Source organism: Rana temporaria, chromosome 10, assembly GCF_905171775.1.
Source record: "Rana temporaria chromosome 10, aRanTem1.1, whole genome shotgun sequence".
Lineage (NCBI taxonomy): Eukaryota > Metazoa > Chordata > Amphibia > Anura > Ranidae > Rana > Rana temporaria.
The window spans coordinates 87355977-87383963 of NC_053498.1; positions in this window are offsets into that span (position 1 = coordinate 87355977).

Sequence of the window (27987 nt, forward strand, 5' to 3'; positions counted from 1 at the left end):
CTTACTTTTTGGGTTGTCCTTTAGAAAAGTTATAGTCTATAGAGGGGAAATCTTTCAATAGGGACACTATTTCTGGTGACCTGGGGGTCTCCAAGAGATTCCCATAATTTTCAGAAATGTCCTCTTACTTTTTGTTTTGGGTATTGGTCAGGAAGTGAATGTAAATCTCCCCAATGGGACAAAGATGGCAAACATAAACCTTACAGGGGTTATAACCTGCCTATAGTTCTATTTTAAGGCTGAGTGGCCCAATTTTATTAAATACACTTAAATTATTTATGTCAGGTTGTCCATGCATGGGTTTTTTACCAACTAAACAAGTAACCACATGGCTCCCTCTTCAGCAGCAGTGCTGCTCTTCTCACTGATTCCTCAGACTGTATCACACAGCTCTCCTGGCTCGTTGGGTTCTCCTGGTTCATGCAACCCACAGTTACAGCACCCTGCTGCATGGGCCCACTCCTGGACTCTCAATAGTCTCCTGGCACCCTTGGCTATCTCACTCCTCCAAGACTTTCAGATTCCTTCAGTTCCCTGGACTCGCCTAGTCGCCTCAGCTCTCCCAGTCCCCCAGACTCGCCTAACTGTCCTGACTTTCTCAGTCCTGTGGGTAAAAAATCTATCCTACATATTTTCTTATATTCTTGGCATAAGCTGGGGATAGCGGAAGACCAGGAAAGGTGGCAGGAGTTGGTAATGGTGTCAGACCAGTAGAGATGGCAGCAGCTGGTAATGATGGCATCCTAGCAAAGGTTTTGGGAGCAGAAAATGGTGTCAGGCAAGAAGCTTTTAATGGAGGCAGGCAAGCAGAGTCAGCGCTGGTAATGGTGGCATGAGATGGTAATAGTGTAAGGTACGATTTTTTTTATTTAGGCTAGATCACCAGTAAAAATGTAGCTTGTACTATAAACCAATAAATTTGACTACCTGAAACCAAATGAATTACAGGCTACTGTGTGAGAATCACAACTGATAAATCAATGCAAAAGCTGTGCATCAAACTCCCTACCCACAGAACCCACTAAGCCCTAAAATATAACTTGTATTCATACATAGCTAAATATACCGTATGCTGGCATATGCAGGTGGATGCAGGGAAACATTTGGTAGGAGTATTCAAAAGCTTTCCATGAGGAGAAACATTCCCTTACTTATGTCCAAAAAATGGTAATAATAATAAGTGCCTCCCACACCAGACTATTTTTTAATTTCACCCTGCATCCCCATATAATAAAAAGCACATCAAAAAGTGAGCATCCCATCCCCAAAACTCAATGTTCCCCCCCATAAAAAGTCAGTACTGAAAAGGGTGTAATTAAAAAAAAAAGTGTGCTCAAACACAAAACAACATGTGCAATGAAGACGGTCACTAGCCATAATCGGACCAAAATCACATCGGAATTCCTACAGAATTCCATCGGAGTAAAAGAGAACATTCTCTATCTAAACTTCGACGAAATTCCTCGGGATTTCCGATGGAAATAATCCGATGGGGCACACACACGGTGGGATTTTCCGATGGAAAAGGTCAGACAGACTTTTTCCATCGGAAAATCCCACCGTGTGTATGCCCCATCGGATTATTTCCATCGGAAATCCCGAGGAATTTCATGTCATGTGTACGAGGCATTACACTTATTTATATATTTTGGTCACCACTAGGAGGCAAACAGGAAGCCAGTCTAGACAGGAGCTCTATCATGCTAAGAGAGCTCCCCACTGTGGTCAATTGGCAAACTACTATCTATTGTATTAATTATACCATTTATATTTAGATTCATACTATCAATTCTCTTTGCATGTTATTACCAACATCAAAGTCACCAGAACAGATTCATATAGAAAAAAACATCAGACTAAAGCAAGCATAATCAATATTTTCATGTATAAAGGGGCCCTAGATCCTGAACTAAAAATCCTCTTGGCTTCAGCTCTTAGCAGCATTCTATCCAAATTGCCCTTTCTATGTCCTAATTTATTGTCCTGCACAACTGAAAATGTTAGCCCATTGTGTTTACCCCCATGTTTATCCCAGAAGGGCATCGCTCCTGGTTTATCCTTCTTCAGAAGTATATCATTTTACATGTTGCAGGTCACGTCTAGCTGTCTAATCGTTTTCCAAACATAAAATGGTGGGCAAGGACAACTGGCGACATATATAAGCCCACTGGAAGTACAGTTGTAAAAAGACCTTATCTGTATTTTTGTCACCATAATGACGCCTGCTCCGATCATCTGTGAACCAATCTCCTATTGAATTGGAGTTGAATGGGATGGATGTAATTTTTTTCCGTGTTTGTTCAGTTTGTGTCTGGCAGCCATGGGCAGACCTGTGTTACCTATATGGGCAAACAGATATAAATGGGCTGCCAATTCTGATCAATACTCACAACTAGATACTGGTTGAGATCATTATTTTAGCCTGGCCCACTCTCTTTGCCACCTCGGGTAGGTTGACAAATTGACTGAACGCTCACTATTGTAGGTTATTGATGTCTCTGTCCTTCAGGTAGACGCGGACGACTTTCTTACTCGCTGTTCTGACAAATTTATCCTTAGGCTCTATCACCAGGCCCGGACTGGCCATAGGGCAAACCGGGCAAATGCGACGGCCCGCGGCCAGCATGTCACGTCTCCCCCCCAGCAGTGCTGTGTCTGAAAGCCGCCCCCCCCATGATAAAAACTCGGGCAGTGATTGGCCAGACTGGCCGCACTCACTACAACTGCCGGAGGCGGAGCCTAATGCCACGCCATCCTTCCTGCCCGGGCTCTGTGGACTGGATGAGAGAGTGAGGGGAACTTACATGCAGACCAGCCAGCCCGCCTAGCAAGCACTATTGCATCCTCCTCCTAAATAATGTAAGTGCACTAGTTCCAGTGCAAGTGTTGATGGGCACAGCTGGCAGCATTTGATGGGCATGAGTGGCTGCATTTGACGGGGGACAAGTGGCGGCATTTGATGGGCAGGAGTGGCTGCATTTGATTAGGCACAAATGGCTGTATTAGATGGGGCACAAGTGGCTGTATTAGATGGTGCACAAGTGGCTGTATTTGACGGGCACAGTGACTGCATTTGACGGGCACAGTGGCTGCATTTGATGGGCACAGTGGCTGCATTTGATGGGCACAGTGGCTGCATTTGACAGGCACAAGTGGCTGCATTTGATGGGCACAGTGGCTGCATTTGACGGGCACAAGTGGCTGCATTTGACGGGCACAGTGGCTGCATTTGACGGGCACAGTGGCTGCATTTGACGGGCACAGTGGCTACATTTGACGGGTACAGTGGCTGCATTTGATGGGCACAGTGGCTGCATTTGATAGCACAGTGAGGCTGCAATTGTTGATTTTTTTTCAGTATTTTTCAATTAGTTTGCGCCCCTCCAAAAATGTTAAACACCACATCTCATCATTAACCGCCGCCAAGCACAGCCGCACCCCCCCCCCCTCCCGGGCTGCTCAGTCTAAAATGCCCGGGCCTATTTTTTGCCCCAGTCTGGGCCTGTCTATCACCAAGGGTTTTTTTTTATGTCCTATTATTGTTTTCTCATTTCCCCCCTTAATTTGCTAATGGTTGCTATATATGAGTATGGTTGTGTTATTTGTTCTTATGCATGACTGTTTGTACTCACTATACTGATTTGCTATACATGCGTACGTTTTGTATTTTGTACACCACTTTTTTCTTAATAAAAATGTTATTGATAAAAATAAAAATAAATATGGGCTACCTCCAATCCATCAAGGTTAGGACTACATCCTTTTTCATTTTTTATTCAGACTCAGAGATAGGCAGAGGTAAATGGACACAACACCATTTACATCAGCCAGTCTAGAGCTGCATTAAGCTTTTGATCAGGTCCTTCTGAAAAACTGACAGATATACCTGATTGGAAAGCCCATGCGAAAGAGCCTTTTAAACCTAGCTAAAAGTAAAATAAAATTAATAAATACATGCATGTTAAATAAAAGAAAAGGAAATATAACACACACACAAAAAAAAAAAAAAAAGACTTCAGGGGTGTCTAGCAGCTAACAGCAAATAAAGTTGTTGACACACACACACACACACACACAAAGGGTGTCTATTGGGTCTATGCACTGTAAACAGGTTAGTGAGGGAGTTCCATATGAATCCCACCACACTGCAATTTACACTAATGTGTTGGCCGGTACTTCCCAGATAGCAAGAAATTTAGCTGCAAGTTTGAATATTACTTGATAAGCTATTGTTAGACTGTTCAGGCTTCACAAGTTTGTTGCACAATGGCAGCAAATCCGCATTGCATGACTCCAGATCAACTTTCTTTGAAAACATTCTGCAAGTCTGCTGCAAATTCTGATTCAGTTATGTTGTGCGATAGTTATCCCACCACAGTGGTAGACTCACCACTTCAACTTTGCACTTGTACTTGCACTCGCTAGAGATTTGCCGCACAAATTTGGAAACAAATTGGAAAAGTGTCAACTAGAACTTGTGCTTCAAGTGCTCTGCAAGTGTACAACTTCCCAGTGAAAATGTGCAGAAAGTTAACAAGACAATTAAACCCTGACACAAGTGCCCCCTTGTCCTCAGTGTTGACCGTAAAGTGAATAACTCAACACCAAGTTCACTATATGGACCCCTTATATATTTGTACATGTGGATCATATCCCCCCTATTTCTCCTCTTCTCAAGAGTGAATAAATGTAGTTCTTCTAATCTTTCCTCATAGCTGAGCTCCTCCATGCCTCTTATCAGTTTGGTTGCCCTTCTCTGCACTTTCTCCAGTTCCCCGATATCCTTTTTGAGAACTGGTGCCCAAAATTGGACTGCATATTCCAGATGAGGTCTTACTAATGATTTGTACAGGGGCAAAATGATATCTCTCTCTGGAGTCCATACCTCTCTTAATACAAGAAAGGACTTTGCTCGCTTTGGAAACCGCAGCTTGGCATTGCATGCCATTATTGAGCTTATGATCAACTAAATCCCCCAGATCCGTCTCCACTACGGATCCCCCCAGTTGTACTCCCCCTGGCATGTATGATGCATGCATATTCTTAGCCCCCAAGTGCATAACTTTACATTTATCAACATTAAACCTCATCTGCCACTTAGTTGCCCAATTAGACAGAGTATTGAGGTCGGCTTGTAAATTGGCGACATCCTGTAAGGACGTTATTCCACTGCATAGCTTGGTGTCATCTGCAAAGACAGAAATTTTACTTTTGATCTCAGACCCAATATCATTTATAAATATATTAAAAAGTAAGGGTCCCAGCACTGAACCTTGGGGTACACCACTGATAACCTTAGACCATTCAGTGTAAGAATCATTAACCACGACTCTCTGAATTCTGTCTTTCAGCCAGTTTTCTATCAATTTACAAACTGATATTTCCAATCCTGTAGACTTTACCTTACACATGAGCCGTGTGTGCGGAACTGTATTGAAGGCTTTTGGAAAATCCAAGTATATCACGTCCAGAGCCACGCCTCTGTCCAGGGTTTTACTTACCTCTTCATTAACCACTTCCCGACGGCCGTACGAATATGTGCGGCCGCAGGGTGGTTCTAAATCTCTGACAGGACGCATATATGCGTCCTCCGCTCTTCCAGGCCACTAGAGGGCGCACGAGCGCCGCCGGCGGCGCGCGCGTGCCCGCCACATTCCTGAGATACCGATGTGCGTGCCTGGCAGCCGCGATGTCCACCAGGCACTCGCGATCGGCGGCTACAGGGACAAGACGTGGAGCTCTGTGTGTAAAAAAAAATGTGTCAAAAGTGTCCGATGTGTCCGCCATAACGTCGCAGTCCCAATAAAAATCGCAGATCGCCACCATTACTAGTAAAAAAAATTAATAATAAAAATTAATAATAATTCTGTCCCCTATTTTGTAAGCGCTATAACTTTTGCGCAAACCAGTCGCTTATTGCGATTTTTTTTTTTTACCAAAAATATGTAGAAGAATACGTATCGGCCTAAACTGAGAAAAAAAATGTTTTAAAAAAAAAAAAATGGGCTATTTATTATAGTAACAAGTAAAAAATATTGACTTTTTTTCAAAATTGTCGCTCTTTTTTTGTTTATGGCGCAAAAAATAAAAACCGCAAAGGTGATCAAATACCACCAAAAGAAAGCTCTATTTGTGGGGAAAAAAGGACGCCAATTTTGTTTTGGAGCCATGTCGCACGACCGCGCAATTGTCAGTTAAAGCGACGCAGTGCCAGAAGCTGAAATTTCACCTGGTCAGGAAGGGGTATACGTGCCCAGTAAGGAAGTGGTTAAAGGAAATCAAGTTTGTCTGACAACTTCTGTCTTTCATGAATCCATGCTGTCTGTTGCTTAAATAGTTTTTTTCCAGCAAGAACCCATCCATGTGTTTTTTTATTATACGTTCCAGTATCTTCCCAACTATAGAAGTTAAACTAACAGGTCTATAGTTACTTGGTAAAGACTTTGTTCCCTTTTTAAATATAGGCACCACATTGGCTCTATGCCAATCCAGTGGTACTATTCCTGTCATTAACCACTTAAGCCTCGGACCAAAATGCAGCTAAAGGCCCAGGCCAGGTTTTGCGATTCGGCAATGCGTCGCTTTAACAGACAATTGCGCGGTCGTGCAACGTGACTCCCAAACAAAATTGACATCCTTTTTTTCCCACAAATAGAGCTTTCTTTTGGTGGTATTTGATCACCTCTGCGGTTTTTATTTTTTGCGCTATAAACAAAAATATAGCGACAGTTTTGAAAAAAATTCAATATTTTTTACTTTTTTCTATAATAAATAACCCCCAAAAATATATAAAAAAAATTGTTTTCCTCAGTTTAGGCCAATACGTATTCTTCTACATATTTTTGGTAAAAAAAAATCGCAATAACCGTTTATCGGTTGGTTTGCGCAAAATTTATAGTGTTTACAATATAGTGGATAGTTTTATTGCATTTTTATATAAAAAAATGTTTTTACTACTAATGGCGGCAATCAGCGATTTTTTTCGTGACTGCGACATTATGGCGGACTCTTCGGACAATTTTGACACATTTTTGGGACCATTGTCATTTTCACAGCAAAAAATGCATTTAAATTGCATTGCTTATTGTGAAAATTACAGTTGCAGTTTGGGAGTTAACCACAGGGGGCGCTGAAAGAGTTATGTTTCACCTAGTGTGTGTTTACAACTGTAGGGGGGTGTGGCTGTAGGTCTGACGTCATTGATTGTGTCTCCTATAAAAGGGATCACTCGATCGATGCAGCCGCCACAGTGAAGCCGTGTTTACATACGGCTCTCCCCGTTCTTCAGCTCCGGGGAGCGATCGCGAGGGGATGGATAGAAACGAATAGCCGCCCCCTCACCCCGGATCGCTCCCACAGAAGAACCGACCGCCGCATGTACTAGGGGTGGTCCCGATTGGACCCCCGACCCGCGGAAAGGCGGGGACGTACATCTGTCTGTACGTGCCATTCTGTGGACGTATATGTACATGCGGCGGTCGTTAAGAGGTTAATGAGTCCCTAAAAACTAGATACAATGGCTTTGAAATCACAGAGCTCAATTCTTTTAGGATCCGTGGGTGGATGCCATCTGGTCCAGGTGCTTTATCCACCTTTATTCTGTCTTAATATTTCTGGACCATGTCACTTTTGGGCCATTGTGGATTTGGGGCTGTGCCACCACCACCCCCATTATGGACATGAGCTCCCCCATGCTCCTTTTTATACACAGAGCTGAAGAAAGTATTAAATAAATTAACCTTCTCTTTGTCCCCAGTCACCCACTGGTAGGCCCCTTACATTATTTTGTAAGGGGCCTACATGCTCAGACTTGACCTTTTTACTATTAATATATTTGAATATTTTTTGGGGGTTTGTCCTACTATCTTTTGCAATCTGTCGTTCGTTTTGAATTTTTGCATCCTTGATTTCCTTTTTGCATATCCTGTTATATTCTTTGTAACATTTAAACGACACTAGTGTTCCTTCATTTTTATATTTTTTAAAAGCTATTTTCTTATTGTTTATAGCTTTTTTAACTTTGACCGTGAGCCACATAGGTTTTATCTTTAGCCTTTTAAACCTATTTCCCATGGGAATATACTTTGTAGTGAGTTCATAAACGGTCTTATTAAAGAATTCCCATTTCTGTTCTGTGTTCATCTGTGCCAATATTCCCTCCCAATCTAAGTCCTGGAGAGCAGCCCTCATCCTTGGAAAATTTGCTCTTTTGAAATTAAGTATTTTTATCTTTCCTGTATGAATTTCTTGCTTATAGTTAACATTAAATGAAATCATGTTATGATCACTGCTACCCAGGTGTTCCTTTATCTGAACATTAGTAATAAGCTCTGCATGGTTTGAGATTATCAGGTCCAACAGAGCATCATTCCTAGTTGGGGCCTCAATAAACTGCACCATAAAAATTGTCCTGCAATAGGTTTTGAAATTTTTGCCCTTTAGCTGTCTCAGCAGTGCCATTATTCCAGTCAATTTCTGGGTAATTAAAATCCCCCATTATTATCACCATCCCAGCCCTTGCAGCCCTTTCCATCTGTGCAAGGAGCCGAGTCTCCACCTCCTCGTTAACATTGGGTGGTCTATAACAAACTCCAATGATTAACTTTGAACTACGCACATCTGAATGCAGTTCCACCCATAATGCTTCAGCTTCATCACACTCTCCATCAACCAGGTCCTCTTTCACGCTTGCTTTGAGGTCACTTCTCACATAGAGACAGACCCCTCCACCTTTCCTTTTTACCCAGATGTATAAGGGGAACTCTGCGGATTTACATGTAAAAGGGGAACTCTGTGGATTTACATGTAAAAAGGGAACTCTGTGGATTCAGATGTAAAAAGGGAACTCTGCGGATTCAGATGTAAAAGGGGAACTCTGCGGATTCCGATGTAAAAGGGGAACTCTGCGGATTCCGATGTAAAAGGGGAACTCTGCGGATTCAGATGTAAAATGGGAACTCTGCAGATTCCGATGTAAAAGGGGAACTCTGTGGATTCAGATGTAAAAGGGGAACTCTGTGGATTCAGATGTAAAGGGGGAACTCTGTGGATTCAGATGTAAAGGGGGAACTCTGTGGATTCAGATGTAATTGGGGAACTCTGTGGACTCTGATGTAATGGGGGAACTCTGTGGACTCTGATGTACTGGGGGAACTCTGTGGACTCTGATGTAAAGGGGAAACTCTGTGGACTCTGATGTAATGGGGGAACTCTGTGGACTCTGATGTAACGGGGGAACTCTGTGCACTCTGATGTAACAGGGGAACTCTGTGGATTCTGATGTAACAGGGGAACTCTGTGTACTCTGATGTAAAGGGGGAACTCTGTGGACTCTGATGTAAAGGGGGACTCTTGTTATTAACTTCATATGTTTAGAAATTGTTATTTAATAGCAAAATATATGTATAGTTTATACTATTAAAAAAAAAGTGCGCCGCTAAAGTGTTCGGGTTTGACTTTCAGAAAAGGTGGCAACCCTACTCAGAATTCTGCAATATTATCTCAGATTTGTGTTTTCATTCTGTCCTAGAGCTTTTTCATTTATTTTACACTTTATTTTTTGCTAAGATTCTTTGATAAATTGACTTTAATATAGAAATAACCCCTGCCCTATCACCCCCTATCTCTGCATAACGTGTGTTTCTAGCTGAGAACCTTCCCTGTGTAGTAAAGTCTGTAAATGTTTGGTCTCTGTGAGGCTGCACATAAAGTGCTAAAATGTCTCAATACTAATTAAATATTGGAAAGACATCTGTATTTATTATCTCTAATTGTTTCAAGGGATAGAAAATATTTAAAAAACACCAGATAACACAATTCCTGTATATACATTTCTAGAGATGAACTTAATCAATAATAAATGAATGAAAACTCACCAGTATGGCAGCTTTTCTGTATCCCTAGTGTGTAAGATGGTTGTCATGGGGACAGAGTGGCAGTATTGTGTGCAAAACAGCCGTATTAGTCCTGTGATAAACTGAATGGGAAAGCTGTACTGAGAAATTACAAGGCTGAATTTGTATGTTTAAATAAAATTATATCTTTTCTGTAGCAGGGAACATAAAAGTTCACTTTATAGTTCATCAGACACAAAAAAGAATCATGTTTGCACATCCCTGATCAGCAGCACACTGCACCTATCATTTCTCTGCCTTTTTGGCGAAAATCACGAGTTGCAGTACACTGGCCCAGATTCAGGTACATTAGATTAGTAGATTAGTAGATTCACTTATGCAAACGACGTAGATTTTAAATATCGCAACGCGGGAACGTGGGTATCCTATAGCATTGGCTGCGCCTGCTATTAGGATGTGTAACCTTACGCGAAACCCGACGTACGCAAACTACGTAATTTGCGTACGCAGGGCTCGCGCAACGTTGTGAATCGGTTTTAGTATGCAATTTGCATACTATACACAGATCACAATGGGGGCGCCCCCTAGTGGCCAACACAAGAATGCAGCCTAAAATCTGCGTGGCATAAGAGCCTTATGCCACGCAGATTTTAGGCTGCAGTCGGCGTAGCGATGTTCCTGAATCAGGAGCATTCGCTACGCCGGAGCAAGTAAGCAATTGCGCTGTGTAACCTATGGTTACACAGGCGCAATTGCTTCTTGAATCTGGCCCACTGTACCTACAATTGTCTATGATAACTATATTCATTTCATCTGTGCTCCTGCAAATAAGCTGCTCTCCATTCTAACATCAAAACATAAGTGCAAACAGGTCCAAAAAATGCAGCAAATGTCACTAAGTGATAAGCAATTGGTAAGTCCATACATCAAATGGTTAATTTGAGAGTAGACACCGTCACCACAGGAACAGATATCAAACTGGCAACACCCGGTGAGAGGTAGAGGTAAGTGCCTACTTACCAGACCAACATGACCCTTCATTTAAAAAAAAGGATCAGGTGGAGCATTAGTACAGTTGGTGGCCTAAGGTCTGTACTGGTACCTGGATGGGACTGGCCAGGAATGGACTTTACTCTCGTGGGTAGGTGTAGCATGCATTCCACCGCCTCTCTATGCCAAATCTGGAAGTAGCTGAACGTGACCAGGAACGCCTTTTGAGGCGATCATCTCATCGCTGGACCCCGGAGAGGAGATCACCCATCGCAGGATACCGACAGCGTTGGAGGGGAGACCGAGAGTGGATTCCACCGCTGGAATCTTTTTTTTTTTTATAAAAAGACTTTCCCAACGGTGTCTGTGTTTTTTTTTTTACAATTTGTTACACTTTCTTTGTGAAATGGTAGGGGTACAATGTATCCTATTACCAATTCACATGGGGGGGCCCGGATCTGGGGGTCCCCTTTGTTAAAGAGGTCTTCCAGATTCCGATAAGCCCCCCGCCCGCAGACCCCTACAACCACCGGGCAAGAATTGTGGAAAGAGGCCCTTGTCCCCATCAACATAGGGGCATAGTGCTTTGAGGGGTCACAGACCCCCAAAGCATCCTCCCCATGTTGAGGGCATGTACGGTTCAAGAGGGGGGGCACTCTCTCCCCCTCTTTTCCTGCGGCCTGCCAGGTTGCGTGCTCGAATAAAGGGTCTGGTATGGATTTTTGGAGGGGAACTCTACGCCATTTTTTTTATTTGGGGTGGAGTTCCCCTTAAAATCCATACCAGACCTGAAGGGTCTGTTATGGATATCTGGGGGGAAAACCCCACGTCATTTTTTTGTCCCTAACTGCTTCTAAATGCTACTAAAATCAGTTTTGTTTGTTTCCCCTTTTTTTCTTCATGTACTGCAAAGACGTTGATTAAATGCTCCTAAATACGTCTAAAAGCTTTTTAATGCTTCTAAAAAATGTAGGAGGATTTATTTAATCTCTGTGTATCATCTGAGGCTGCTCACTTCAAAGGGTATATGTAAGGGTTCACAGCAACTTTAACTAGTTGCAGACTTTGGGTATGCTACACACAAAAAATGCCCACAAAAGGTCATCATTGTACGCATGGTGTGTGTAGCACACCCAGTCCTTCTGCCCTTCTATCCTTCCTCCCTGTACACAGCAATTTGGCTGTGATTAATTACAAAAATCCATGAACTTGTCTTGCATACAAACGGCAAAGAATTGTCAGCCAACAAACACAAAACTACATTGTTTTTCAGCTCTTTAGCGCCACCCTGTGGGAAACTTCTGCTAATGTTGTGTTATGGTGAGCTTTGCTTCTGAGCATGCATGTTTGTACTTTGGAGTTTTGTCCAAAGGACTTGCGTACACACGATTGGATAATCCGACAATTCACAATTGTTGGCAGACAATTTTAAAACATGCTATCCCACATTTGTTCACAGAAAATCCGACAACAATCGTCCAATGGAGCATACAAAAGGTCGGATTTTCCAACAACAGCCTGTCATCACACAATTCCTGTCGGATAATCCGATCATGTGTACGAGGCTTAAAGGAGTTGCTGAAATGACTGTTTACAGGGTATAGAGACATAATAGTTAACTGATTCCTTTTAAAAATCAATCATATAATGTACCTGCAGTTTCTAGTTTTGTTTGTGCATGTTGTTTCCTGCTTCTGTGATGTACAGAGCCACAGAGCCAATATAGGGCAGTGATGGTTTGGAAAACCAAACTGATTGGTGCTGTTGGGTTTTAGACACACAGTAATCACACCTCCTTGATTAGTGACCACAGAGAGAAAGCTCCCAGTACTGTGGTTATCAGGAAACAGACAACCATGAAGTGTGGAGATCAGAGAAGAATTACAGCAACTTGAGAGCAAAAACAAATAATGAGGACATGAAAACAGTACTGCATTAATGTAAAGGAAGCTATTAAGATAAAAAAAAATCCTTTACAAACCCTTTAACACTTGCTCAGATGCTACAGAATGATACAATATTACATATTGTACAATTTGTATCATTCTGTTCATTCATCTGCAGATCAAAGGGATAAACTTTGCTCTGCAGATGAAAAGTTTTTTGTTTGTTTTTCTAATAAAATGTTTCTCTGTTGTTTTTACATCTTTAACATATAGTTACTAGTTATTAGATTGTAAGCTCTTCTGAGCAGGCCCTCTTAATCCTATTGTGTTTTATTGTATTGTAACGGTATTGTCTCCCTTTTATATTGTAAAGTGCTGCATAAACTGTTGACGCTATATAAATTCTGTATAATAAGGTTTCATTTCCATGGATGTTTTTGGACGTTTTTTACAGCCACTTTTCTGAGCGTTTTTTTGCAGCTTAAAAACGGCTCTCCATGTTAGTCTATGGCCTCATGCCCACCATGACGTTTTTGAGCTGTAGATGACTGAGCCGTTTTTAAGCTGCGAAAAAAACCCAGGACCAGTGCGTTCTGAAGCTCCAGTATTAGAGCTGTAAAAACGCCAGACGTTAAAAAACGCGCAAAAACGCGCAAAAACGCTACCGCTGCATTTTTAAACTCCAGCTCAAAAAAAATAATAATAATAATAATAAAAAAAAAAAAAACATGGACAGGCGTTTTTAAGCTGTAAAAAAGGCTAAAAAAAGTGGCTGTAAAAACGTCCATGGAAATGAAGCCTTAGGCCCCGTACACACGACCAGACATGTCTGCTGAAACTGGTCCGCGGGCCAGTTTCAGCAGACATGTTCGGTCGTGTGTAGGACCGAGCAGACAGAATTCCAGCAAACATTTGCCCGCCGGGCCTTTTCCCAGCGGACAAATATTCCTGGACTTGTTTTAAAACAGTCCGCTGGAATCCTGCCCGCTCGGACATGTTCGGTCGTCTGTACAGACCTACCGTACATGTCCGAGCGCCCGCCATCCCTCGCATGCGTCAAATGACTTTGACGCATGCGTGGAAGCATTTAACTGGCAGGCCCGCCCACGTCGCTGCGTCATCGTCGGATTTCTGTACGATGGTTAGTACAGCCATCGTACAGAAATCCCCGGGCAGACATGTACGGTGAAAACGGTCCGGCGGACCGGTTTCATCGTACATGTTTGCCCGTGTGTACACGACCTTACAGTTACACATTACACTTTTGAAAAAAGAGTGCAAATCTTGAAAAAAAAAAAAAAAACTTTAATTTGTTTGTAAATAGCTTTGTACCAGAATAATAATTTTAGTGTCATTTTAAACAGGACAAATTACAGAATATAATGCACACTATTTATCTACAGTAATACCATCTATTTTTTAAATTAACATTGATCAAAAACAGAAAAATTGTGTTTTGTTTAATTTTGTTAGGTTTAAAGTGGTAGTAAACTGCAGCCTTAAAAAAAAAAAAACAGCAAAACAATGGCATAATGTGCTAGTATGCGTCACATACTAGCACATTATGAAATGCTTACCTTAGAACTAGCGGCATGCTGTCAACAGTGACAGGGCTTCCCTCTTCACCTGGTCTTCCTTCCGAGTTCGCCCTATTAGCCAAGATGCGATGACGTCATTCCCATGCATGTGTGCAGGAATCATGGCTGCGTCAAAGAGCTCTGAAGGGACGGCATGGGTATGAAGAAGCCCATGAAGTCACGTGTCGTGACGTAACGCATAGGGCATGGCCGCATATACCATAGGAACCGGAAGTGACGTTGGAGGTGTCTACAATGCTCCGTTTGCACTTTATTTGTTTGTTTGTTATACTGCTTTTAAATGTAAGAACCCATTTGGCCGTTCAATAAATCGTTTTATCATACGTTTTTGTGCTATGGGAGGCTCTTTTTTATCTTTTTATTAAATCTGAAACCAAGAGATCCACATATAGTTGGAAATCTAGAAAACCATCGGCATCATTGGAGATCCCCAACCGGCTCCTACATCATCATGAACTCAAGATCCTGGGAGATTGGGAGTTGGCGTTTGCCTTGGTTTCGTGAGATCGAGAAGGTTTACTGTATTCCTCTTTGAGGTAAGCGCTCTGTGAGCATTAAGGGCCAGATTCATAAAGAAGATACAACGGCGTATCTCCTGATACGCCGTCGTATCTCCGAATCCGGCCGGTCGTATCTATGCGCCTGATTCATAGAATCAGGTTACGCATAGATCTCCCTAAGATCCGACAGGTGTAAGTGACTTACACTGTCGGATCTTAGGCTGCAATTCTAGGCCGGCCGCTAGGTGGCGATTCCATTGCGGTCGGCATAGAATATGCAAATGAGTCATTACGCCGATTCACAAACGTACGCTTTGCCCGTCACTGTAAAGAGATACGTGGCGTAAAGATAAAGATGCCTCCTAGGTGGTCTAGCCAATGTTAATTATGGCCGTCGTTCCCCGCGTCGAAATTTGAAATTTAACGTCGTTTGCGTAAGTCGTCCGTGAATGGCGCTGGATGCCATTTACGTTAACGTCGAAACCAATGACGTCCTTGCGAGGTCATTTAGCGCAATGCACGTCGGGAAATTTTAGGGACGGCGCATGCGCAGTCTGTTCGGCGTGGAAACGCGCCTAATTTAAATGATACACGCCCCATTTGAATTAGGTCGGGCTTGCGCCGGACGGATTTACGCTACGCCGCCGCAAGTTTACAGGCAAGTGCTTTGTGAATCAAGCACTTGCCCATAAAACTTGCGGCGGTGTAACGTAAATTCAATACGTTACGCCGCCGGGATTCTACGTGAATCTGGCCCTAAGTATTGAAACAATCATGAAGATTAAGCACAGAAGGATTTTTGACGCATTGCTTGGAAGAATTTTGTCACACTTTGAAGATTTATACGTGTTTTTTGGTTTTGCACCACTTAGAAGAACCACTGCTTTTGGATTGTGGAAAAGTGTGGACGTTTTATTTCTATCTTTATTATTACACACTATTTGATTTATTTGATTAAGTTTTAGGAAATTAGGAAGTTGCGCTGATCATTATTTATTCATATTCAATTCTTGTGCACTTGTACACTTTAGATCCAGCAGCATCTTTCGTTATTTTTTTTGGTTTATTTATTTATATACTGTAGTTCTCTTGGTAGCATGAGGGATCACACCCTTTCACAGCATAGGTATGCTGTCACTTCAGAGCGCATGCGCCAGTGACGTCACTGGCTTCATGCCGTGTGAATATCTCCTAAACAGTACAACTTTAGGAGATTTTCACTGAACCTACAAGTAAGCCTTATCATAGGTTTACCTGTAGGTACAAATTAAAAATAAATTGCTACAACTTTAATTGTGTAAAGATTGCAAGAAAAAAAATTGATGCAAGACAATAATTACAAAAAAACTTGTATGTCCTTGTGTATATACATACACATCTCACAAAAGTGAGTACACCCCTCACATTTCTGTAATTATTTTATTATACCTTTTCAAGTGACAACACTGAAGAAATTACACTTTGCTACAATGTAAAGTAGTGAGCTTTTATAAGTGTACATTTGCTGTCCCCTCAAAATAACTCAACACACAGCCATTAATGTCTAAACTGCTGTCAACAAAAGTGAGTACACCCCTAAGTGAAAATGTCAAAATTTGGCCCCAAGTGTCATTTTGTGTGGCCACCATTATTTTCCAGCACAGTCTTAACCCTCTTGGGCACGGAGTTCACCAGAGCTTCACAGGTTGCCACTGGAGTCCTCTTCCACTCCATCACGGAAATGGTGGATGTTAGAGACTAAGGCCCCGTACACACAAACAAGTTTCTCGGCAGAATTCAGCCAGAAACTCGATCGGAGCCGTATTCTGCCGAGAAACCTGGTCGTGTGTAGACTTTTGGCCGAGGAAGCCGACGAGGAACTCGTCGGGCCAAATAGACAACATGTTCTCTATTTCCTCGTTAGTCAATGGGGAAACTTGGCTCGCCGAGATCCTCGGCGGCTTCACAAGGAACTCGACGAGCAAAACGATGTGTTTTGTTCGTCGAGTTTCTCGGACGTGTGTACGGGGCCTTAGCGCTCCTCCACCTTCCGTTTGAGGATACCCTACAGATGCTCAATAGGGTTTAGGTCTAGAGACATGCTTGGCCAGTCCATCATCCTTCCCCTCAGCTTCTTTAGCAAGGCAGTGGTCGTCTTGGAGGTGTGTTTTGGACCACCGTTATAATGTTGGAATACTGCCCTGTGGCCCAGTCTCCAAAGAGAGAAGATCATGCTCTGCTTCAGTATGTCACAGTACATGTTGGCATTCATGGTTCCCTCAATGAACTGTAGCTCCCAAGTGCCAGCAACACTCATGCAGCTCCAGACCATGACACTCCCACCACCATGCTTGACTGTAGGCACACTTGTCTTTGTACTCCTCACCTGGTTGCTGCCACACACGCTTCCTGAACCAAATAAGTTTATCTTGGTCTCATCAGACCACAGGACAAGGTTCCAGTAATCCATGTTCTTAGTCTGCTTGTCTTCAGCAAACTGTTTGCAGGCTTTCTAGTGCATTATCTTTAGAAGAGGCTTCCTTCTGGGACGACAGCAATGCAGACCAATTTGATGCAGTGTGTGGCGTATGGTCTGAGCACTGACAGGCTGACCCCCTCAACCTTTGCAGCAATTCTGGCAGCACTCATATGTCTATTTCCCAACGACAACCTCTGGATATGACGCTGAGCACGCACACTCAACTTCTTTGGTCGACCATGGCGAGGCCTGTTCTGAGATGGTCTTGGCCACCGTGCTCAGGGTCTTGGCAATCTTCTTATAGCCTAGGCCATCTTTATGTAGAGCAACAATTCTGTTTTCAGATCCTCTGAGAGTTCTTTGCCATGAGGTGCCATGTTGAACTTCCAGTAACCAGTATGAGAAAGTGAGAGTAATAACACCAAATTTAACACATCTGAGACCTTGTAACAATAACGAATTACACCGGGGAGGGAAAATGGATAGTTTGTCCCAATTTGGATATTTTCACTTTTTACAGGGGTGTACTCACTTTTGTTGTCAGCGGTTTAGACATTAATGGCATTAATGGCATTAATGGCTGTATGTTGAGTTATTTTGAGGGGACAGCAAATATTTACACTGTTATACAAGCTGTACACTCACTACTTTACATTTTAGCAAAGTATAATTTCTTCAGTGTTGTCACGTGAATTTCTTATATAAAATATTTACAAAAATGTGAGGGGTGTACTCACTTTTGTGAGATACTGTATATTATATTAGTCATTATAAAGTTATCACCAGATAAACAGATCCATAGCCGAAATGTAAAAATTGCCCTGGTCCATAGGGAGTGAACAGGTGGGGTAAATAAGTGGGATAATCGGTAAATATTATATACAGTATATACACAATATATACACAAACAACCATGTGCACTTTTTTTTTTAACACAACACATTTTTTATTAGGAGAAAATAAAACACCTGTCACACTGATGATATATTTGTCAAATAAGGTGCCTGCGTTATCATAAGTACAGTATGTATTAACACAAAGTAATATAAAATAAAAATAAAATGACACACAAGTAATAAAGATAAAAAAAAGAGGGAGTGAGAAGTGTGTGTGTGGTGTGTGTGTGTTTGACATCCAGGTCCAGGACCACCTACTGTGGCTTATGTGTCAAGATGAACTATAGTGTTCCAGGCCTGCAAAACAGCTCTGTTGGCACTCTCGTCTATTATGTATGCTCGATCATTACGTTTTTATTCTTTTCAAGTCAATAAAGAGAATCAAGACAGACCAGAGGTTGTTAAATTGTATTTGCATTTTTCATAGCTTCATCATTCCATATGCAGAAGGTGAAAAACTTCTGAAAGCCATTCTTTACCAGTAAAGCCCTGTACACACGATCGGATATCTGATGGAATCTAATCCGATGTATTTTTTTGTTGGATATCTGATGAAGCTGACTTTCATCAGTCTTGCCTACACACCATCGGTCAAAAATCCGACCGTGTCCAAACGCGGTGACGTAAAACACTACGACGTGCTGAGAAAAATGAAGTTCAATGCTTCCGAGAATGCGTCGACTTGATTCTGAGCATACATGGATTTTTGACCGATGGACTTCCACACAGACGATCGTTTTTTTCTATCGTTTTTTTTATCCATTTATAGATTTTAAAACATGTTGTATTTTTTTTTCACAGATGGAAAACACACGATCGGTTTGTCCGATGAAAACGGTCCATCGGTCCGTTTTCATCAGACAAACCGATCGTGTGCACAGGGCTTAAGAGATGTGTTCTTTTTTTTTGCTTGGCTACTGCTGGGGCATTCTGCCCCTTAGGTTAAGTCCTGAAGATTATAGATAGAAATGTTATTGTTTGGGTGGGGAGAATGCATTTTGGTTACTTGGCAGATGGTACAATAAGGAAATGGTATGGGCTATTTTTTCATTTTTTCATTTTCATGTACAGAATTAGGGATGAGCCAAACACGTTGCGTTCGGTTCGCAGCAGAACATGCGAACAGGCAAAAAAAATGTGTTCGAACACACGAACACCGTTAAAGTCTATGGGACACATACGTGAAAAATCAAAAGTGCTAATTTTAAAGGTTAATATGCAAGTTATTGTCATAAAAAGTGTTTGGGGACCCAGGTCCTGCCCCAGGGGACATGTATCAATGCAAAAAAAAGTTTTAAAAACTGCAGTTTTTCAGGAGCAGTGATTTTAATAATGCTTAAAGTGAAACAATAAAAGTGAAATATTCCTTTACTTGGGGGGTGTCTATAGTATGCATGTAAAGTGGCGCATGTTTCCCGTGTTTAGAACCAAATGACATTTCTAAAGGAAAAAAGTAATTTAAAACTATAATGAATTGTTGAGTCCTGGCAATACAGATAAAAGTCATTGAAAAAAACGGCACGGGTCCCCCCCCCCCCAGTCCATTACCAGGCCCTTTCAGTCTGGAGTGAATATTAAGAGGAACCCCAAACCAAAATTTAAAAAAAAATTGCGTTGGGGTCTCCCCAAATTCCATACCAGGCCCTTGGGTCTGGTATGGATATTAACCACTTAACGCCCGCCCACTGTATATATACGTCCTGTTTTTAAAGATGGATATCTCGGTAACGGCAGCAGCTGCTGCCACAACCGAGGTATCCATCTTTTCAGTGGGCGGGCCTGTAAACGATAACGGCGGATTCGCCGCGAGATCGCCGTTATCGGTTTCTCCCGCGCCCTCCGCCGCTTACCGGAGCCGTCGGTAGCGGCGGAGGAGATCGGGTGCTGCTGCCTGATGTGTGAGGACTTGAGTGAGGGCAAGATGGCCCCCACCCGTCCTCATAGCTTTGCTGGGCGGAAGTGACGTCAAAACGTCAGTCCCGCCCAGCGTCTTAAAGAGACAATTTTTTTGTTGTCATTTTTTTAAATGACAAATTTTCCTTTTTTTTTTTTTTTTTTCTTGCATTTAAGTCTAAATATGAGATCTGAGGTCTTTTTGACCCCAGATCTCATATTTAAGAGGACCTGTCATGCTTTTTTCTATTACAAGGGATGTTTACATTCCTTGTAATAGGAATAAAAGTGATAAATGTTTTATTTTTTTATTTCAGTGTAAAACATAATAAAATAAATAAAAATAAATAAGAAAACAAAACAAATATTTTTTTAAAGCGCCCCGTCCCGACGAGCTCGCGTGCAGAAGCGAACGCATACGCGAGTAGCGCCCGCATATGAAAACGGTGTTCAAACCACACAAGTGAGGTATCGCCGCGATCGTTAGAGCGAGAGCAATAATTCTAGCCATAGAGCTACTCTGTAGCTCAAAAAATGCAACCTATAGAATTTTTTAAACGTCGCCTATCGAGATTTTTAAGGGTAAAAGTTTGACGCCATGCCACGAGCGGGCGCAATTTTAAAGCGTGACATGTTGGGTATCATTTTACTCGGCGTAACATTATCTTTCACAATATATTAAAAAAATGGGCCAAATTTATTGTTGTCTTATTTTTTAATTCAAAAAAGTGATTTTTTTCCAAAAAAAGTGCGCTTGTAAGACTGCGCAAATACGGTGTTACAAAATGTATTGCGAGGACCGTCATTTTATTCTCTAGGATGTTAGAAAAAAATATATATAATGTTTGGGGGTTTTAAGTAATTTTCTAGCAAAAAAAACTGTTTTAGTCTTGTAAACACCGAATCTGAAAAACACCTTCTGTCCTTAAGTGGTTAAGGGGAACCCTGCGACAATTAAAAAAAAAATGTGTAGGGGTCCCCCCAAAAATCCATACCAGAACCTTCTCCGAGCACACAACCTGGCATTCCACAGGTAAAAAGGGGGGACGAGAGAGCGCCCCCTCCTGAACCATACCAAGCCACATACCATCAACATGGGGAGGATGCTTTGGGGTCCAAAGCACCATGTATCCATGTTGATGGGGACAAGGGCCTCATCCCCACAACCCTTGCCCGGTGGTTGTGGGGGGTATGCAGGCGGGGTTCTTATTGGAATCTGAAAGCCCCTTTAACAAAAGGGACCCCTAGACCCCCCCCCCCCCATGTGAATTGGTAATAAGGTACATTGTACCCCTACCATTTCACAAAAATGTGTCAAAAAAAAAAAAACACAGGACAAAGCTTGGGACAAGTCCTTTAAAAAAAAAGAAAGAAAAAAAAATTCCAGTGATGTACTTCCATTCTTGAGCGGAGGATATGGAGAAAAAAAAATGCTGACATGATCCGCCTCCATGGGAGGTTCAGGAGAGGGGGCACTCTGTCGTCCCCCCTTCTTTTTCTACCGCGGTCTGCCAGGATGCATGCTCGGATAAGGGTCTGGTTTTGATTTTTGGGGGAACCCCTCGCCATTTTTTTATTTGGGCGCTGGGTTCCCCTCAAATCCATACCAGACCTAAAGGGCCTGGTATGGAATTTGGGTGGACCCCCACGCAATTAAAAAAAAAATGTAATTCTGGTTCGGGGGGGGGGGGGGGGGGGACCATGCCGTTTTTTTCAATTACTTTTATCTGTATTGCCGGGACCCGACAATTCATTATAGCCGCGAGTAGTTTTAAATTACTTTTTTTCCTTTATAAATGTAATTTTGTGCAGGGACTGTTCTAAACATGGGAAAATATGCCACTTTACAGGCATACTATAGACACCCCCCCCCCCAGGTACGAAATTTAAAAGAATATTTCACTTTTATTGTTTCACTTTAAGCATTATTAAAATCACTGCTCCCAAAAAAACTGACCTTTTTAAAACTTTTTTTGCATTGATACATGTCCCCTGGGGTAAGACCCAAGCCCCCAAACACTTTTTATGACAATACCATGCATATAAACCTTTAAAATGAGCACTTTTGATTTTTTCCATAGACTTTTAAAGGGTGTTCCGCTGCTTTCGAATTTGCCGCGAACACCGCAAATTGTTTGCTATTCGGAGAACAGGCGAACAGCCCTGACGTTCGACTCGAACAACGGGCTCATCCTTATACAGAATATATTAGCTTGCCTACTGTACATCTCTTATCAAACATGTTACATTTCTGGCCAATACAAACTAAATACCAATAAAAGCACAAATTACAGTCAGTAAAAGGAGAATGTCCACAAGAAAGAAAATAAAACATTTTCAAGCCTTATTAAGTATAACTACACAAAATCTGGAAGCTCATTGGTGTATAATGAGGCTCAGCCCAGCCTTGGAAACCCAATGAAAGTGATAGATTATACTAAAAAAAGCCAAGGCAGCTTCAGCGCTTATCACTAGCACTATTAAAATAGCTGACAACCCCCCCCCCCCACACAGTAAGAATCACTCACAGGGAACACATTAAACAATAAAAATAAAAAATAAATCATAATTCTATCCCCTATTTTGTAGGTGCTTTAACTTGTGTGCAAACCAATCACTATACGCTTATTGTGATTTTTTTTTTTTTTTTTTTTACCAAAAATATGTAGAAGAATACATATCGGCCTAAACTGAGAATTTTTTTTTTTTTTTTTTAATTGGGATATTTATTATAGCAAAAAGTAAAAATATTGTGTTTTTTTCAAAATTGTCGCTCTTTTTTTGTTTATAGCGCAAAAAATAAGAACCGCAGAGATGATCAAATACCACCAAAAGAAAGCTCTATTTGTGGGAAAAAAAGGACTTCAATTTTGTTTGGGAGCCACGTCGCACGACTGCGCAATTGTCATTCAAAGCGTGACAGTGCTGAAAGCTTAGATTTTGCCTAAGCAAGAAGGGGGTATATGTGCCCAGTAAGCAAGTGGTTAAGGGGCCCCCTGACTGGCTTTACACTTTTTGTATGAAAAACCTCTTTAAGGCACACCTCCATCTATCTAGGCCTTCAGCTATAGTACAAGTGAGCTCTGCTGTATTGTATTGTATGTGGGTGTATAATTGCACAGTAGGAGTTTCAGATTTATTTTTAGATGACTAAATTGGGTTGTTTGTTGTTTCAATGAGCCATCTATATAATCTAAAAAATAAGAAAGCCATCCTTTCTTGAAATAAAAGGGTTGCTGTCACACCCAAGCCCACCTTCTAGAGGACCATAAACTCATTTTAGACAGTTACAGACATCATTTAATAAAAAAACAAAACAAATAAATAAAAAACAGCTATAACAAACAGCCAAGACTTTGTGCCTTCCAAAATCTGAGCATAATGCAAGTTTTCCCACTATTTGTGCTTTTTATGGTAATCTTTAACATGTTAGTGTACTCCAAAATAATTTAATCTATACAAATCTGCTGCTCTTATTAAAAAATACTTGTTGATTCTGCCATGAAAATACCTCCTAATTTTAGATTTTCATATGGAAGCACAGCCTAAAAAAAGTTTAATGCAGTGCCCACATTATCAAGTCTACATAGCACTGAATTTTGTGCATGGTTTAAAGTTGTTCTATGCATCCCAATCTTGTTCCAGTGATATGCACAAGAGCAGCAGCTCTCTCTGCTCTCTTTCTCCTCATTGGTTCAGACACAGCAGCTGGAGCCATTGGCTTCTACTGATGTAAATCACAGCCAGTGAGAAAGGAGTGGGGAGTGGGCCTAGCCACGCTCTCTGTCAATGGACAAAGAGAGCAGGGCCCAGGAGCGAGCACACACACATGCTTGTATGGGGGTATTCAGCAGGGGTAAGGAGCTAGGCATATCAGTGGGGAACACGAGCAGAGGAGGATCGGGGCTGCTCTTTGCAAAACTCTTACACAGAGCAGATAAGTATGACATGTTTGTTATTTAACCACTTGCTGATCCCATGTACAGTATGTGATTCAGCCTGTTCTGGGTTAGGGGCGCACAGTATGGGATCACAATTAGCGGTAACCAGGTACTGGGTATCATGTCATCACTATGATTAGTCATAGCAATCACATGATACCAATGTGAACAAACGATCATGAATGAATTTCCATTCATGAACAGCATGCTTATAGTCGTGATCTGTGATTGTCACACAGCAATCACATGGTACCTGGCTACGTGTACCATGTAATTACCTGTAGTCAATCACAGATCACAACCATAAGCCAGCTATTCATGAATGTTAACCCATTTATGACAGCTAAAACCTTTGCTTATACAGTGATCAAGAATATGTAATATGTATTGTGAATATGTAATATGAATATGTAAGCAATAACAGTGTAAAAAAAAAAATAGTAAAGAAAGAAAAAAAAAAGTTTATATATATATATATATATTTATGGTCGTTACCCTCTGAGAGAGAGATGTGGATCACATAAACACGCGACAAGACTTACAACATAAATAGACCTGAAGTGTGGCTTGGTGGTCTGGTCAGTATGCCAAGAAAAGGGGGCATACCCAAGGTAAGTAATGGGTAGTTAATTGAAGAAGGATATGCTGAGAAGTGCCCTGAAAAAGGGAAGGGCGGGAGGGTGTCGAATGCGATTGAATGCGCAGACTCACGGACATGAGGTGAGCTGGAAAGAGTCGGCCCAGTGACGTGTAGTACCGCACACTGAACCGACAAAGAGCATGTGTGAGTGGGCTGCTTAAATACCCTCCGGGCTCCTCCCATAAACTCAGGCCACCATACTGGCCTTCTTATTTATGGTCGTTACCCTCTGAGAGAGAGATGTGGATCACATAAACACGCGACAAGACTTACAACATAAATAGACCTGAAGTGTGGCTTGGTGGTCTGGTCAGTATGCCAAGAAAAGGGGGCAAAAGACTCAGATAGGGAAATAGTTTATATTGATTTCTTGTATTTATTTAGCCAGCTTGGTAAAGGCTTGTGCCATTCCTTCATGAGGATTTGGGATGTATGTGGCAAAACAAGGAGACTTCCATCAGCCTGGTATCTTGATTACGTAGTCTGGTACTCCCTGTTGGGAGGCAACTGAGGCTGCTCCAAAGAATGTCCAGAGAACTGACTGGGGTTTGAAGCCCAAGTTACTTAGGAGGATTCTGACATGCTTGACACACTGGCTGACACTCAGGGAGCTGGTTTAGAAAGGGTAGCAACGAGCTACCATCAGATTGGCTGGGTAGATGGAGCAGTAGTGGGTTGAGCACCGTCACTGGGCATCAGGCGTTGTCAGTCTGAAACAGGTTGATGTCAACCCCAGGGGCTGGTTTGTTGCGTTTGCAGACTGTGAGAGTGTAGTGGTTCGAAAGCGAGTCGGGTGGCGTCGGAGCAGTGTGTGACTGCCGGAGCCGCTGACTAAATTCACTAGGTTGTAGGGAACCGTAGAAGGCCTGGTAGATGGCTGTTCGGGTGACTAGTCTGGGCAAAGCCCTAAACAGGAAATGAGTAAGGATTTTAGACATGTCCCTAAAGATGGGACTCTAGAAAGGTAGGCGCTTGCCACTGACTACAGTTCGGTGCTTCTGTATGCCCTGTAAGAGGGACTTGACTGCATGGGCTCGAGAATACTGACGGTTTACTGGGGTCCTGTAGGGACAGGAAATGCTGGATGCCATCTAGATATGGTGTGATAATATTGAGAAATGGTCAGCTGCATGTGGCAATACGATATGAAGGCTAGGATGTGTCCAACTGCTGCTTCGGGGCAAGGGGCCAAAAATTTGCGATTAGTGTTCCAAGCAGTGCGATAGGCCTTCAGTGTGTTGCGTGCCAAGGAGTGGTTAATAAGTTGGATTGCGTTGGTGAGATGTGACTTCAGTCCATCGTCAGCAATGTCCATGGTGGGACAGGGATAGTTGTTGGGTCGGCTCCAGGCTCTTGCTGGAAAAAACATCCATTCCAAGGTTGGAATAGGAAAGCGCATCAGCTGCTTTTTCCATTTGCCTGAAAAAAGGTCTACATAAGATATTAACTGGTGACGGAGTGACAGCTGCGCGAGCCTGCGCAGGAAGTGATGGGGAGTGACTTAGATCTACCTTAATTGATGATGTCGGCTGTGGCCTGATTGTCTGTGGTGAAGAACAGTGTTTGTCCTGTTCAAGTGTGGTCCCAGACCTGGGCAGCTGCCACGATGGGGTGCAGCACAAGGTGTGATGAAGACTGGGTGAAAAAATGTAAGAGAATTTCTGGGGGCCAAGTTTTGGAGAACCAGTGGCGGCCTAAAAATGGCTGCAAAAGCCTTTGGTGGCTCGGCTGACACTGCCAGGATGAAGATTGAAATGCTGTTCTATCAGGTGAGGAAATTGTCCCACATAGCTAAGTCTGCTACTGATGCTTGGTCTAGTTTGAGAACTTGGACTGGATCTTGCATTGGTGTGAGAAAATCAAGACAATACACAGGTGCTCAACAAGACGATATACATGCACTCGCAGGCCAACGTGCACTCGCTGGTGCTGGATGAAAACCTGAACCAACTGCAGGGAAAAAACACAGAGAAAAGATGAGCGGCCCGCGCGCCACTGAAGACGAACGGCCAACTGGGCACCACTGTGTGTCTGTGTGGCTGATCGTTTGTCACTGAGGTGTGTTTGCAAGTTTAGTTTGTATTAGGGTTTGCACGTAGGTGCCTGCCGCAAAGTGTTTTATACTACTGCAGACAATATTGTGCGGTTGCAAGGGTGTCAGTGAGTGTCAGGTTGCTGGGACGATATTGTGTGGTTGCAGGGGCCTTGAGTATGAAGGTTTGTTTTGAGACGGCATTGGGTGGTTGCAAGGGTCTCAGTCTGGTTTGCTGAGACGATATTGCGTGGTTGCAAGGGTCTCAGTCTGGTTTGCTGAGACGATATTGCGTGGTTGCAAAAGGTCTCGATGAGTGTGGCGCTGCTGAGACGGTATTGCATTTGCAAGGGTCTGAACTACGGTGTGAGGCTGCTGAGACGGTATTGCGTGGTTGCAAGGGTCTCGATGAGTGTGGGGCTGCTGAGACGGTATTGCGTTTGCAAGGGTCTCAACAATGGTGTGAGGCTGCTGAGACGGTATTGCGTGGTTGCAAGAGTCTTGATGAGTGTGGGGCTGCTGAGACGGTATTGCATTTGCAAGGGTCTGAACTATGGTGTGATGCTGCTGAGACGGTATTGCGTGGTTGCAAGGGTCTCGATGAGTGTGGGGCTGCTGAGACGGTATTGCGTTCGCAAGGGTCTCAACAATGGTGTGAGGCTGCTGAGATGATATTGCGTGGTTGCAAGGGTCTCAGTCTGGTTTGCTGAGACGATATTGCGTGGTTGCAAAAGGTCTCGATGAGTGTGGCGCTGCTGAGACGGTATTGCATTTGCAAGGGTCTGAACTACGGTGTGAGGCTGCTGAGACGGTATTGCGTGGTTGCAAGGGTCTCGATGAGTGTGGGGCTGCTGAGACGGTATTGCGTTTGCAAGGGTCTCAACAATGGTGTGAGGCTGCTGAGACGGTATTGCGTGGTTGCAAGAGTCTTGATGAGTGTGGGGCTGCTGAGACGGTATTGCATTTGCAAGGGTCTGAACTATGGTGTGAGGCTGCTGAGACGGTATTGCGTGGTTGCAAGGGTCTCGATGAGTGTGGGGCTGCTGAGACGGTATTGCGTTTGCAAGGGTCTCAACAATGGTGTGAGGCTGCTGAGACGGTATTGCGTGGTTGCAAGAGTCTTGATGAGTGTAGGGCTGCTGAGACGGTATTGTTTTTGCAAGGGTCTCAACAGGTGTCAGGTTGCTGGGCCGAGATTGTGTGGTGACAATTTTCAATTTTTCTTTTTTTTCTGCACTTTTTATATATTTTTTTTTTTTTGCGTTTTGTAAGGGTCATGTGTTGCAAGGGTCTTAACAA